Below are 11,668 nucleotides of genomic sequence, written 5' to 3'. Positions count from 1 at the left end.
AGGGACTGGGAACGGTTTATAAGTGTGTGGGAAGGGTTTATAAAGCCTTAAAGTATATATATAAATACTAAAATAAATGTAAGGTTCCTACTTCCGAGGATTTTTATCTATCGCGGGGGCGGGGGAGGAAGGGAGTCTAAAACGTAATACCCTCGATAAGTGAGGGAATACTGTAAACCCATTTGCGGATTGGAAAGCTGCAGAAAATAAAGGTGAGGAAAATGGTATAGTGTTGAGTGTTGTTGCTTACAATGAAGTAAACTTCTCAACAGTGGGAAGGAGGAACTGAATTAAGCAAATTAACTCCAATTCTCAGGGTTACATAGCCCTGTATGTTCTTTTATTTACTTCTTTATGTCTCTGTAGGGGAATATTTTCCTGTTAAATGAATATTATAATAAATATCCACAGTAGCCTGAAGAGGAAAACAGGTTAGAACAAAACAAAGGAGGAGATTATAGGAAAGATTCTGACCTGTTTCAGCACAAGGTTTACTCTGAGTGACTGAATTACAGAAAACAGTAAGTAAATTAGATCAAAAACAAAACTGAATTCTGGGGCAGAGTGTAAACATCAGCCTTTTTCAAATCCTGGATTAAAAATTGTACAGTTGCACAGTATATATGAGAAGTTCTTAAATAAGAAATCCAGGTTCAAATTTAGGTCTTACTTATGAGGCAGAAAAATAGTTTATATATTCAGACCAACTGCTTTAATATATATTTGGTTTGAAAACTTTATAATCCCATTGATCAATTTTCCAATATACTATCCTCAGAGCATGAATTTAGGTATTTTCCTTAGAAGGTTTCTTCTTACTGGTCATCAAATTTATAGATCACTATTTTCTGTAACATTCCACTACTGTGGAAATTATTCTTAGAAATTATTAACTCTTGTGTCTATTTGATCATCTTTTCTTTAATTCAATCAATATAGTCTCATTACCTTTACAATACGGAGCATTGAATTAAGGTTATTCTTCCAGGTCAATAAAAATGTACTATTTTTTTAAAAGAATCTAAGAAATAAATTTTGGTTATCTTCTCAAATGCTATTCAAATATTATTTGCTTCCCTACTATTAAGAAAGTCATTTAAATATCATTCCTTAATCATTCATACTACTAAAAAAATTACAGTGAAAAAGCTGAAAACTAAAGGAATGATATGAGCCTGTACTACGCTCTGTATCAGGTGTGATGAGAAAACAAGGAGACAAGTTTTAAACAACCTGCCACAAAGTAAACACTTTTTAGAAACAGTTTTCCAGGGAAAAAGAGCACTATATACATTACTTATGTTACTCCAATCACAAATGAAGAAACTTCTGGGACCCACTGGTGCTTGAATACTGATTCCCATTGAGGGTTAAAATAGACTAGAGGGCAAAACAGGCCTGCATAACCAGATCTCAAGAACAATGTGTAATCTGCAGGGGGGGGGGGGGGGGGCAGTGGGGGGGGTGGAGGGACATAGTAAACATTAATATTAATTTTAATCTTAATTCCCAAAAACATAGTTCACCATTAGTTAATTGAAATTTTTTTTGCACAGCTTAAAGTTTTTTAACTATTTTTTAAAACCTGATTGTCTCCAAGCTAAAAAAAAAAAAAAAGCCTAGAAAGAAATATTTTGTTCTCTGTCCTAGGCCTTGACTGGTATGTGCGGGGTCAGGAAATCCATGCCAGTCTGGCTTTATTTACTTATTTATTTGTTTGTTTATTTATTTATTTTCTGTTACAACTGTCCCACTTTTTCCCTCATTGCTACCCCCCACCCCGCCCACCTCTTCTCCCAGAGTCCATCCCAAACCTGTTGTCGATGTTCATGGGTTATTTATATTAGTTCCTTTGCTAAACCCTTCCCCTACTTACCCCCTTCTCTCACTCCCCCCTCCCCCTGATAACTGTTACTCTGTTTCTTGTTCAATTTTGTTCATTTATTTGTGTTGTTCATCAGTCTCCTGTATTGGGTGATAGCATGTGGTATTTTTCTTTCATTGCCTGGCTTATTTCACTAAGCATAATTCTCTCTAGTTCCATCCATGTTGTTGCAAATGGCAGGAGTTCCTTCTTTCTTTCTGCTGCATAGTACTCCATTGTGTAAATGTACCACAGTTTTTTGATCCACTCATCTACAGATGGGCACTTGGGTTGTTTCCAGCACTTGGCTATTATAAACAGCGCTGCTATGAACATAAGGGTGCATAAGTTCTTTTGAATTTGGGTTTCAGGATTCTTCGGGTATAATCCTAGTAGTAGAATCGCTGGTTCAAAAGGCAGTTCCATTTTTAGTTTTTTGAGGAAATTCCATATTGTTTTTCCATAGTGGCTGCACCAGTCTGCATTCCCACCAACACTGCACTAGGGTTCCCGTTTCTTCACTTCCTCGCCAGCACAAGTTGTTTGTTGATTTGTTAATGATGGCCATTCTGACTGGTGTAAAGTGGTGTCTCATTGTGGTTTTTATTTGCATCTCTCTGATGGCTAGTGATGTTGAGCATTTTTTCATATGCCTCTGGATCCTCTGTATATCCTCCTTGGAGAAGTGTTTGTTCAGGTCCTTTGCCCATTTTTTAATTGGGCTGTCTGTCTTCTTTGTGTTGAGATGTGTAAGTTCTTAATATATTTTGGAGATCAATCTCTCATCTAATGTATCATTGGCAAATATGTTTTCCCATATTGTTGGTTCCCTTTTCATCTTGCTGCTGTTTTCTTTTGTTGAGCAGAAACTCTTTAGTTTGATGTAGTCCCATTTGTTTATTTTTTTCTTTATGTCCCTTGACTTAGGAGATGTATCAGTGAAAATATTGTTACATGGGATATCTGAAATTTTCCTGCCTATGTTTTCCTCTAGGATTTTTATGGTGTCACATCTTACATTTAAGTCTTTGATCCACCTTGAGTTTATTCTGGTGTGTGGCGTAAGTTAGTGGTCTAGTTTTATTTTTTTGCATGTTCCTGTCCAGTTCTCCCAGCACCATTGGCTGAAGAGGTTCTTCTCATTCCATTTTATGTTCCTTCCTCCTTTATCAAATATTACTTGGCCATAGAGGCCTGGGTTTATTTCTAGGCTCTCTATTCTGTTCCATTGATCTATATGTCCATTCTTATGCCAGTACCAGGCTGTTTTGATTACAGTGGCCTTGTAGTATAGTTTGATATCAGGTATTGTGAGTCCTCCTATTGCATTTTTCTGTCTCAAGAGCGCTGTGGCTATTCGGGCTCTTTTTGGTTCCATATAAATTTTTGAAGTACTTGTTTTAGGCCTGTGAAATACGTTGCTGGTATTTTAATAGGGATTGCGTTGAATATATAAATTGCTTTGGGTAGTATGGACATTTTAATGATGTTGATTCTTCCCATCCATGAACATGGTATATGCTTCCATTTATTTGTATCTTCCTTAATTTCTTTCTTCAGGGTTATGTAGTTTTCTGAGTACAGGTTTTTTACCTCTTTGGTTAAATTTATTCCTAAGTACTTTATTTTTCTTGTTGCTATAGTAAATGGGATTTTTTTTCAAGTTTCTATCTCTGATATTTTATTTTTAGTGTACAGAAATGCCTTAGATTTCAGAATATTGACTTTGTACCCTGCTATTTTGCCAAATTCACTTATTAGGTCAAGTAGTTTTGTGATGGAGTCTATAGAGTTTTCTATGTATACTATCATGTCATCTGAAAATGGTGACAGTTTTACTTTTTCTTTTCCAATTTGGATGCCTTTTATTTCTTTTTCTTGTCTGATTGCTGTGGCTAGAACTTCCAATACTATGTTGAATAGGAGTGGAGCAAGTGGACATCCTTGTCTTGTTCCTGATCTTGGGGGGAATGCTTTCAGTTTTTGCCCATTGAGTATGATGTTGGCTTCAGGTTTCTTATATATAGCCTTAATTATGTTGAGGTATGCGCCCTCTATTCCCAGTTTGCTGAGTGTTTTAATCATAAATGGATGTTGTACTTTATCAAATGCCTTTTCAGCATCTATTGTCTTTCATTTTGTTTATGTAGTGTATTATATTTATTGATTTGTGGATATCGTACCACTTTGCATCCCTGGGATGAATCCCCCTTGATCATAATGTATGATCATTTTAATGTGTAGCTGGATCTGGTTTGCCAATATTCTGTTGAGGATTTTAGCATCTATGTTCATCAGTGATATTGGCCTGTAGTTTTCTTTCTTTGTTGTGTCTTGACCTGGTTTTGTAATTAGGGTAATACTGGTTTCATAGAAAGAGTTTGGGAGTCTTACTACTTCTTGGATTTTTTTGGAATAGTTTGAGAAGGGTAGGCATTAGTTCTTCCCTAAATGTTTTATAAAATTTGCCTGTGAAGCCATCCAGTCCAGGCCTTTTGTGCACTGGTAGTTTTTTGATTACTGTTTCAATTTCACTCTTTGTTATCAGTCTGTTCAGGCTTTCTGCTTCTTCTTGATTTAGTTTTGGAAGATTATATATTTCTAGAAATTTGTCCATTTTATCTAGGTTGTCAAGTTTCTTGCCATATAGTTGTTTGTAGTAATTTCTTACAATCTCTTGTATTTCTGTGATATCAGTCGTGATATCTCCTTTTTTTGTTTCTGATTTTGTTTATTTGGGTCCTCTCTCTCTTTTTCTTGATAAGCCTAGCTAAAGGCTTGTCAATTTTATTTATCTTTTCAAAGAACCAGCTCCTACTTTTGTTGATCTTTTGAATTGTTTGTTTAGTCTCTATGTCATTTAATTCTGCTCTGATCTTGATGATTTCCTTCCTTCTACTCACTCTGGGCTTTGTTTGTTGTTGTTATTCTAGTTCTTTTAGCTGTAGGGTTAGGTAGGCCTGTATTGCTATGAACTGTCCTCCCAGGACTGTTTTCGCTGTACCCCATAGGTTTTGGGTTGTTGTGTGTTCATTATCATTTGTTTCCAGAAACTTTTTTGATTTCTTCCTTGATGTCATTGTTAACCCACTCATTATTTAATAGCATGTTATTCATTCTCCATGAGTTTGAATGTTTTTGAGTTTTTTTCTTGAGGTTGATTTCTAGTTTCAGGGCATTGTGATCTGAGAAGATGCTTGATATAATTTCAATTTTCTTGAATTTGTTGAGGCTTGTTTTGTGTCCTACCATGTGGTCTATCTTTGAAAATTTCCCATGTACATTTGAAAAGAATGTATATTTTGCTTCTCTGGGGTGAAAAGTTCTATATATATCATTTAAATCCATTTCATCTAGAGTGTTATTCAGTGCCTCAATATCCTTGGTGTTTCTTTGCTTTGAAGATCTCTCCATTGTTGACAATGGGGTATTAAAGTCCCCTACTATGAGTGTGTTGCTGTTGATATATTTTTTGTAGCCTTCCAATATTTTCCTTATATATTTTGGTGCACCTATGTTGGGTGCATATATGTTTATGAGGGTTATATCTTTTTGATGGGTTGTTCCCTTAAGTATTATAAAATGTCCTTCTTTGTCTCTTTTTATGGCCTTTGCCATGAAATCTGTTTTGTCTGATATAAGTATTGCTACCCTACCTTTTTTTTCATGTGCGTTTGATTGGAATAGTTTTTTCCATCCCTTCACTTTCAGTCTGTGTAAATCTTTTGTTCCAAGGTGTGTCTCTTGTAGACAGCGTATACGTGGGTCATGTTTTCATATCCATTCCACTACCCCGTATCTTTTGATTGGAGCATTTAATCCACTTACATTTATGGTTATTATTGACATGTATTTATTCATTTCCCTTTGTTCCTGTGTTCCTCTTCCTCTTTCTTTTTCTTCTATTTCTTACAGCATTCCCTTTAGCATCTCTTGCAAAGCTGATTTGGTGGAGATGTATTCTTTTAGTCTTCCTTTGTCTGGGAAACTCCTTCTTTCACCTTCCATTTTGAAGGAGAGCCTTGCTGGGTAGAGTATTCTTGGTTGTAGGCCTTTGTTTTTCATTGCTTGTAATATTTTTTGCCATTCCCTTCTGGCTTGCGGTGTTTCTGTTGAGAAATCAGTTAATAGCCTTATAGGAGCTCCCTTGTATGTTATTTGCTGTTTTTCTCTTGCTGCTTTTAGGATTCTCTCTTTGTCTTTGAATGTTGCTCTTTCAATTATGATGTGCCTTGGAGTAGGCCTTTTTGGATTCATTTTCATTGGGACCTTCTGTGCTTCCTTGATTTGCATGACTTCTTTTTTCATCAAGTTAGGAAAATTTCCTGTCATTACTTTTTCAATCAGGTTTTCTATCCCTTGCTCCTCTTCTTCTCCTTCTTTTATCCCTATGATTTGAATATTGTTTTGTCTCATGTTGTCCTGCAGTTCTCTTAAAGCCTCTTCACTCTTTTTCAGTATTTTTTCATTTTGTTGTATTGTTTGGTAATTTTTTTCTATGTTGTCCTCTAACTCACTGATCTGGTCCTCTGCTTCATTTAGCCTGCTTTTGGTTGATTCTACTGCATTCTTCAGTTCAGAAATTGTATTCTTTATTTCTTCCTGGTTCTTGTTGATAGTTTCTATGTCTTTTTTTATGCTGGTGTAGTTTTCAGTAAGTTCCTTATAGCTTCCCTGGAGCTCTTTATAGTTCCCCTGGAGTTTGTTATAATTTTCTTTGAGTTTGTCAAGTTCATTGAGCTTTCTCATTACTATTGTTTGAATTCCATGTCTGATAGCTTGCTTGCTTCTATGTCGTCTATCCTTCCTTCTGGGAATTCCTCCTTTCTTTTTGGTGTAGTGTTGTTTCTGTTTGGTGGGGTGTTATTCCGCCTCCCCATTTTGGGCACTGGTCTTGTTTCTGCTTCTTAGATTGATCTGTTTTTATTTTCTGCCTTTATGTTGTGACCTTCTTGTATACAGTTGTTGAGCTGCTGTCTCCAACTGACGCCACTTGGAGGGGAGCAGTCTGCTTAAGTGATTTCTCCCACAGCACTTGGCATGCTTCTGTACTCGGACCTAGTCCACTGCTCTCCCAGCTATTTCTCAAGAGCCAGTACCCAAAATTTGTTACAAAGTGCTTCTAGTTCATTTCACTGTCCTTTGTCCTCAGCCAGAGGTGAGTGCATTCTCTTGTGAAGGCCAGGGGTGAGTTGACCCATTGTGCACCAGGATGGGTGGGTCCAAGGCAGACTGGTTGCTCTCCTGTTCTGGCGGAGGGAGAGGTCTTTACTCATCAGTGGGTGGGTTTGTCGTGGGCCTATTGGGGTGGATGACGTGTTGGTTTCACGCCCGTTGGGGTGGGTCTAGGTGGTGCCTGTGCCCGTGTGTGGCAGCTGGTGAGTTGGTTTTGTGTCCGTTGTGGCCATGCCATGGGCAGCTGTGTGCAGTAGCAGTGGGTGCCTACATGCGGTGGCTGGCCCGCTGGAATTGCACCCACTGGGGTGTGCCTTGGTGGCACCTGGGCACAGTGGCCGGCGCGTTGGTTTAGCGCCTATTGAGGCGCACCCAAGCGTCACCTGGGCACGGCGGCCAGTGAGTTGGTTGCGCGCCAGGACAGGCGGACGGGCGCACCTCCCTGTGCACACTCTCGCAACCCAGGGGGAGGGTTGGGGAGTGGGCGAGTGCGCTCTGCCCCTGCGGTCCTCGAGAATCTCGTACTACCCCTAACCTCTCCTCCCCTCTGCAAAAAGAAAAATAAAAAGGAAAAACACATTCATACATACACAGCAGTAAGCTGTTTCTTGCCTCTCAGCGCCAGATGCCACGTGGCCTATCCTGACTCTGCCAGTGAGCAGAGACCCGCTCTCCTCTCTGGGGAAACCTGGGGTCACTAAAAAGTCTTTATGTGCTTCCAGCTGCAGCTCAGGAAGCCAACCCAGTCAGAAATCCCATCTTGACCTTTTCTCCTCCACTATCCTCACCAAACAGGTCACTCCCATACAGTCTTCTCTGATCCAGCAGGGCCAAGGCTCTACTCCTGCCAGTATCCAGATGTTAACTGAGATGTTCTGTCTGCAATCAGTCCAAACTACAGACAGGTCTTGGAAGCAAGAAAACACAGCATCCCCTCACTCCTCTGCCATCTTCAAAACTCCCTCCAGTCTGACTTTAAATGCCATATGTGTTTCACTCATTTTGCCACAGGGTCTTTACACTTGCACATATGTTATACGCAATGTAAAACTTATTTCTTTCTATCGACCTTATTTTAAAGACACTATATTACATCAAACTTCCCACACTTCTCTGTTCTCTCATACCTGAGGCCTCTTAAACCCAGGAACAGAAGTTTATTCTATAGTTTTATAATAAAATTAACCCTTTGATTAAGTAGTAGTTTTTTAAATGACATGACTTTGTCTTTCCACATTCTTTCATAGCTCATATGTCATTGTGGCTGTATTTAGTTATTAAAGATTTTTGAATTTTTGCAAAAATATGAACAAAAAATAAGTTGTTGGAATAGCATTTCCCTTAGTCTTTAAGAAGATCAAGTTTAGTTAGATTACTGAGCTTGTGTTTGTGAGAGAACTTAAGGTATAAATGCACAGGAAGTTGGACAAAAGGTATGAAGTTCAAAAGAAAGATCAAGGCCAGAGCAGTACATCCCATGAGCCACTCTGCTGCAGATTGAATATTTGCGTGCTCCCACATTCATATGTTGAAACCTGATCCCCAATGTGATGGCATTTGGAGTTGTGCTTTTGAAAGGTGATTAGATCATGAGGGCAGAGCCTGCCTGAATAGGGTTAGTAAACTTAAAATAGTTTCTTCATCCCTCTGCCATGTGAAGACCCAGAGAGAAGACATCCATCTATGAACCAGGAAGGTTTTCACCAGATACAAAATCTGCTGACACCTTGATCTTAGACTTACCAGCCTCCAGAACTGTGAGAAATACATTTCTTTTGTTTATAAGCCACCCAGTCTATGGGATTCTGTTACAGCAACCTGAACAAACTATGCACAATCACAGAGAAGTGGACATTGAAGTTATGGACTTAGGTTAAATGTCTAGAGAAAAAAGTGTTTGATAGATCCTTCAGACTTCAGATTCAATATTACCTCATCTGGCCACCCTAAACAGAGAAGACATCTCTCCTACTTCCCTGTTATTCTCTGTCAAATCACCCCTTTGATTCTTTTATAGAATTTTTATAATAGCAAATTTGTAATTATATATTCATATGGGTTAAGACATCATTTTCTACTTTCAGCACTGGGATATAAGATTCACAAGGACAGTCAGTGAGTGATTTTATTCAACATTGTAACAATAATGATAGCAAACTTGTCTGTTTCCTGTATATTAATAGATTTATCCTCACAGCAACCCTAAAAGTTTGATGCTATTCTTAGCTGTATTTTATAGGTGAGGAAAATGAGGTACAGAGAGACTGACTAACTTGTCCATGGTCATGAAGCTAGAAACAATAAAGCCAGAATTCAAACCCTGGAAATTTGGCTCTAGAATCAGTGCTCTTAACCTCTGCTCCATGTTGCACTGCCCCTCTAAATCCAGAACCTTGTACAATCATTGGCACAAAGGTGATGTGTAGTAATTTGTTACATGAATGAAGGATTCAATCGTGTTATCCTACTGTTTGATATGTATCAATACTGCTGATCTTCAACTGGATAATATCACTTTCTAGTTTTTAACAAAGAAAGCCATCCAGACTTGGCCTCAGCCTACCTCCTCTCCTAATCTCCCATCTCTCACCCTGGGCATCTTACATGGTTTCCAGAACATGCCGTGTCATATTCATCTTGTCCTTGCATACCCAGTACCATCTGCTGTAAGTGCTCTCCCTTCTCTTCCTGTGCAATAATATGGAAAACTCCTATTTAAGTTTTTCCATGAAGCATTGCCCACCCTGTGTAAAGAGAAGTGACTGCTCCTTTCTTTGAGCCTCTATTGACCCTAGTCTTGTTCTCTATAGTACTTTCCACATTGTTCAGCATTCATCATTTTGCATATGTGTTTCACCCACTGAACTGTTTGCTTCTAAGTATTAATATTTCCTCACCTACTGCTTTGTGCACCTACTAGCATATATAGAAACTCAATAAAAGCTTGCTGAATTGAGTTGAACTAGAGGCAAAAGAGAATTTTGGTGAAGGAGTTAGAAGTAGAAAAGGAGGCTTTTGAAAGAAAACTATGTGCTTGGCACAGAGCAGATGCTCAAAAATAGTAGTTGCACTGATTTGAAACAGCCTAGTACAATGTCCAAGGGGAAATAATTAAAACATCTGGATAAAGTTTAGCTAATAGACTCAATATATTCATGGGCAGTACAATAAATGAGACTTAGCTTCCTTTAAATTTAGAAAGAAAAAAGTATTTGAGTTAATTTAAAGTTAACTAAAATAGTAGTTTTCAAATTTTTTAGCCTGAGATCCTTGGTCACATATGCACAGTTTACCATGAACTAAGCCCTACTAAGAGAGTTTTATAAATATCATTTCAATTAATCTTTACAATAATAAGATAGATACTAAAATTATCTTCCATCTTGAAGACAAGGAAACTAGAACCAAACAGTTATATAACTTACCCAAATTCCCAGATAGTAATTAGTTGAACAAGCGTTCAACTTCAGGCAATCTGGTTCCAGTCTATTCTTTTAGCACTTTGTTCTTTTGCCTATCAAGTAACCGGTACAAGCAGGTGCACACACACAAACATGCACATAGGTACACATATTCCTCTACTCTGTCTACCTATATGAAACTGATATAAAAGTTTCACCAGAACACTTACCCAGAACAATACCCTATGGTATTTTCTTTATATCATATATATTTTTAAAATTCTGGTGTGACTTTCTAAATTGATTTCACAACAAAATCAATTCCTTGACCCACTAATAGATAATGAAGCACATTTTTAAAAACTCCACATTAGAATATCAATACACTTTCTTTCCCAATTTGGCAGGAGTTCCTTCAGTCAGCTTGTTGATGAAGCAAGTAATCTTGCTGATGTTGAATGGATTTAAAAGAGTTTAATAATCTTAAACAAAATAGAGTACATTATTTGGAAATGGAGACTTTTCTTACATGAACCAACACAATTATTTTCCTAGTTGGGTCTAGAGAGGATTGAAATGTTCCTCCTCAATGCCCCACCTTGCCTGTTAGAATCTTGCCCACTCTCAAGACACAACTCAAATCCAATCCTCTAGTAAGCCATTGTTTACCACCAAAATCCCCAAAAATCCCCTGTACTCCCATATCACTTTTTTTTTAGTTTCTGTTCAAATATTTGTTTGTTTCCCCAGGGTAATGTAGTGGACTGTGCTCTCTCTTATACTGTAGGTTCCTAAGGAGATAGATGTTTTTTCTCTACAGTCATGTGCTGCATAAAGTTTTGGCCAATGACGGACTCAATACAAAACAGTGGTCTCAACACATATAATGGAGCTGAAATTTCTATCATTAGTGACATTGTAGTTGTCTTTTAAAAATATTTATTGTGGTAAAATACACATAATGTGAAATTTCCTCTAGCTGTCTTAAACGTTGTAGCATAACACATTACTCATATGTTTGTGGTGATGCTGGTGTGAACAAAACTAATGTGCTGCCAGTCACATAAAAGTATAACACATACAATTACGTACAGTATATAATACTTGATAATGATAACAAATGACTGTTACTGATTTATGTATTTATTACTCTATACTTATACTGCTATTTTGGTGCATATTTTTTCTACTTATTAAAAAAAAGTGTGTTGTAACAGTATGCTGCATT

This window comes from Furipterus horrens, unplaced genomic scaffold (assembly GCF_987537825.1).
Source record: "Furipterus horrens unplaced genomic scaffold, mFurHor1.1.pri manual_scaffold_2, whole genome shotgun sequence".
NCBI classification, from domain to species: Eukaryota; Metazoa; Chordata; class Mammalia; order Chiroptera; family Furipteridae; genus Furipterus; species Furipterus horrens.
The sequence above is the reverse complement of the archived record's forward strand: the minus strand, read 5'-3'. Positions refer to the sequence as shown.